We start from the raw sequence: 5154 nt of genomic DNA, 5'->3' as shown, positions 1-5154 counted from the left end.
GTCACACACGTCTCCTAAGGGAGGCCCATGCAGGCCCAGCAGCTACTGTAGGCTACAGGAAAGAGGAAGAGAGAGGTGGAAAGGGGAGGAAAGGAATGTCTACTGAAATCTTCCATAAAGGAGCCATGAAACTGTGAAGGAGAAAAAAAATTGTGGCTGGGCTTGTACTCGTTATTCATGAAAAAAAGAACAACAACACATACACACACAGAGAAATAAAATGCTTTTGCTGTTTTTTGACATGGTGGCTTAAATATATTTTCATTGTTCTCATCTCCCTGCTCTCCCAACACACACACACACACACACACACACACACACACACACACACACACACACATCCCGAACAGTGACAGAAGACGCTTCCATGCAGCACCTGCAATTTGCCAACTGATCACTCATCTGAGCACAGCAGGCTGTAAGAAGAGAAAGATGCTCTCTCTGTCTCTGTCTCTGTCTCTGTCTCTGTCTCTCTTTCTCTCTCTCTCTCTCTCTCTCTCTCTCTCACACACACACACACACACACTCACACAGACTCAGAGTTGTGCCAATCCTAATTTTGTTGGTTCCTCATCTGGGACAATGTAGAAGCTAGAGCATGTGGGTTCCCATTCCTGGTACCATTGTCATAACCAAGGGCTCCCACAAAAGGAGAGCACCACTCTAATGACACAGCACGATGCCACCTCTGCCCTTCTCCATGGCCAGACCCTTCCCCTTGGAAACAACCAGCCTTAACTGTGCTAAGGATGTACCTGATGTGCTGCCTTTGTGTGCTCTATGCTCCTGGCCCAGACCTGTGCTCCTACAGCAGCAGAGATCAGCTATTGAGGCTGCCTCCCCTGGTGCATGTGCCTGCTCTTTTCTTTGCTCTCTCTCTGCCCCCAATTCCCTTCCTTGCTGCCCTGCCTCTGCTGCACAAGTGGCCACCCCAGTGTGCTCTTGGCTGCAGCAGCTATGTGGCCCTTAGCAACTGCCTGTCCTCCCCTTGGTCATGTCTCCTCCCCCTCTCAGCCACACCTCCATCCCTGGCTATGTGCTGTCCTGACTCTGCCCTAAGGCTACCAGGCCATGGCAGAAACAGCCTCACCTCAGGTCAAGGCTTCCCCCCAACCCCAGCTGCTTTCCGGGGGATCAAATCTCCCCTCAGCCCAACTGCTGTGGGACTCTTCTTCCACACCACAAACCAAGAAGGTCCACGGTGACCTCCGTGTTTGTGTGTGTGTGTGTGTGTGTGTGTGTGTGTGTGTGTGTGTGTGTGTGTGTGAGATTTTTGGGGATACCTACCTCTCAAAGACTCAGAACATAGGACCCTTTGGGATGACAGCACACAGCACATTTTTTAAAAAGAGCACAAAGAACCCTGTGTAATGGACTCAGCAATATGCACCTTTTGAAGCACTCAGTACATAGGAACCTTTGCGATCCTCATGGTAATATAATGAGTAATAAGATAAGACCTTCCATTTTGACATCAGTAAACTTAAATATCATAGTATTATGACATCATAAGTCAGAATGACATTATAGACATATTGTGAATGCCTATTCTGTGATTTCATTCTATTTCAAGAGAGCAATATTGGTGGATATAAGAAATGCATTGTGACCTCAAAGCCATCGTGACATGAAAATCCCTTTGTGACATCACAGTGCCATTGTGATATTGTTAACCTGTTGTGACATCACAACCCTGTCCTATCCATTGTGACCTCATCACCAATGTGACATCACAAAGCCATTGTGATATCACCTTGCTGTTGTGATATTACAATCACCTTGAGACCTCCCAAACCCTTTATGACATCTTTAGCACCTTTTAAAAAACACATGGCCTTTGTGACATGACAGTCCCTTTGTTATCCATATCCTCATTGTCAATTGAGATCAGATATGCCAATGTAATATCACAACGGATTTACAATATAATCATCGGTGTGACATCACATTGTCATTATGACATCAGCTCATGGTGACATCACAAATCTGTAATGACATCATAACACTAACACTATGACATCATCTTGTCATTGTGACATCATATATACATTATGAATGCCTATTATGTGATTTCATTATATTTCAAATGTGGCATGTGGGTTCATATAAAAAATACATTTTGACTTCATAACCGTTGTGACAACACAATCCCTTTGTGACATAACATTGCCATTGTGATATCTCTAAACAACTGTGAAAACTCAAACATGTCATGTCCTGATACATTTTGTGACATGTTGCCACTGTGTTATGTTAGGCCCATTGAGAGCTAAATCTATTTTCAACCTCATATTATTTCAGGTATGACATGAAATACTGTGACATCCTGAATAGTGTGACATCACACTGCTAGATGTAATGACCATTGTGTCACATTGTCACATCACAAATCTGTTCTGACTTCATCACATTTGTGCCAACAAATTCTTTGGAATCCTCATAAGCCCGTTCTAAATTTATATAATCATTGTGAATTAATGACAATTGAGGTCTGGAATGCCATTGTCACATCACCATTCTACTGCGACATCACAAAAATATTTTGAACTTATCACTATTATGGAATCCAACTAATGGTGACATAACCACAATCTTATTACATTATAATTTGACATTATATTGCAATTGTGATATTACTTTACCATCATGCTTTCACAAACCTATTATGACCTCATCACATCTTAGAATATTCATGGCCTTTGGGACATCAATCTCCTTCTGTGAACTTGTATCATTTTGAACTTGTAGCAATTGAAATTTGAAATAAGATGTGATATTGCAAACTAGTTTTGACATCACTAACCCATTTTTATATCATTAACACTTTGACAACAAAACCCCGTTAGAGACTTTAGCACTTTTGACAAAATCATGGCGATTGTGTCATCACAGCTCATTTGTGTATGTCATTGTGACTTCATTCTCATGTCCTCACTTCAAACTAATGGCAATTAAGATCTGACATGCCATTGTAACATCAAAAACCCTTTGCGACATCATCACCAGTGTGACATCAGACTGTTGCTATGATACCATCAGCTCATTGTGACATCACCAAGCTACAGTGACATGATAGCTTTATGACATTGCATTGCCATTTTGCTGTCATAGACACATTCTGAATGTATATCCTGTGATTTCATTCTATTTCAAATGTGGCATATCAGTTGATTACAGAAACACATTGTGACCTCATAACTATTGTAACATTATAAACCCTGTGTGAAGTCATAACCAGTGTAACATCACATTGTTGTTATGACATCTTTAGCTTATGGTGACATCACAAAATGACAATGACATTATAACATTTGCATTATGTCATTGTGATATCATAGTTACATTATGAATGCCTAATCTGTGATTTCATTGTATTTGAAATGTGGCATGTGGGTTGATATCAGAAACTCATTGTGATGTCATAACCATTGTCACATCAAAATCCCTTTGTGACATCAATTTGGCAATGTGACATCACAATGGCAATGTGATGCTACTAAGGCATTGTGATATCACAATGGCCATGAATTCACAATGAGTTTCTGATATCAACCAACATGCTACAATAGAAATAGAATCAAATAACATAATAGGCAAACACAAAGTGTTATGACATCAGAATGACAATGTGATGTTACAAAGCTATGATGTCATTATAGTTTTATATGTCAAAATGAGCTGATGTTGTCATAATGGCAACATGATGTCACAATTATGATGTCAGAGAGGATTTGTTATGTTTCAATGGTATTTCTGATGTCAGTTGTCATTAGTTCCCCATGAGGCTATAGATACAAAAAGGCTCTGTGATGTCACAAAGGCCATGTGTGTTTTCAAAGGTGCTAAGAAGTCATAATAGGTTTGGGATGGCACAATGTGATCTGTAATTTCACAATGGAAATGAGATGTCCCATTGGGTTTTTGCTCTGAGCTTATGGTCAGCACCCAGGCTCTGTGTTCAACTCCAAAACCTAGCCACCAAGAGCCCAACTAGGAGTGGTCAAAGGTTTCAAAACTTGATGAGCTTCAGGAGCCCTAAATGACAGGAAACATTGTGATATTACACATGTGCTTAGATTTAGCAAGCTTACAGAAACCTAGAAAGGCACCATTGCCAATAATGAATTATTTTATTAGGTTCAGCTCCCTTGTTGTCTACCAGAAGGATCCTTGAATAAATTGTAGAAATTCATGCATACATACATGCAGAGACATGGAGTTACATTTTTTTATTTGTGTTTGAAGGTCCGGGGGTTGAATTATGAGCTTAGGCACTCTCCCTGAGCTCCTTTTGCTCAAGGGTAGCAATCTGCTTTTGAGCCACAGCCCCACTCATGGCGATATTTTATTTCTGTGATCCCTCAGAAATAAGCGTGCTGTGGACTTTCTTGTCCTGGCAGAATTCATACTGGTATTCTCTACCTCTCAGCCTCCTGAAGAGCTAGGATTTCATGCAGGAGCAAATGACACCTGGCTTTCTTTTCTTCTTCTCATTCTTTTCTTTCATTGTGACAAACTGAAAACTTCACAGTGTCATTCTAATGGTTTGCATTTCGAAGTAAAATACCCAGGACTGGAGTTGAAGTGCCAGGACTGCCACCTACCAATGGACAGAGATCTTGAGAAAAACATTCCTATCCATGTGAATGCCTAATTGAATGTTATAAAAGTAACAATTAAATTTGCAGTTAGTTCATGTTTCTCTTACAGAATGCCACACAAAAGTAGTGGATTATGTTTTCCATTCCAGCACCATGGTATGATTCTCCCAATTAAATAATACAGATTGTTTTTACATTAATGCTTTAATAAGTATTCAACCATTGTATTTCAATAAATGAAGGCATAATTTAATAATAATTCATAATATATATAATTTAATATCCTCACATTGTCTCTCTCTCATATGTATTGCAAACTACACATCTATATATCTATCGATCAATCAATCGATCTATCTTTTTATATCTATATCTGTATCTATATCTATGTCTATATCTATATCTATATCTATCAGCCACTACCAAAGCTTGTTCCCAGGCCCTCAGAACTGGCTGGCAGCTCAGTTTGCGAAAGGCTTTTGTTCTACAACTGTCCCTTTCATGAATTGAGCATTGTGGGCTGTGAGTTCCAATCTCACCATGGCCAAAATTT

Source organism: Dipodomys spectabilis, unplaced genomic scaffold (assembly GCF_019054845.1).
Source record: "Dipodomys spectabilis isolate Male_0828 unplaced genomic scaffold, ASM1905484v1 ptg000470l, whole genome shotgun sequence".
Lineage (NCBI taxonomy): Eukaryota > Metazoa > Chordata > Mammalia > Rodentia > Heteromyidae > Dipodomys > Dipodomys spectabilis.
Note: the sequence above shows the minus strand (reverse complement) of the source record.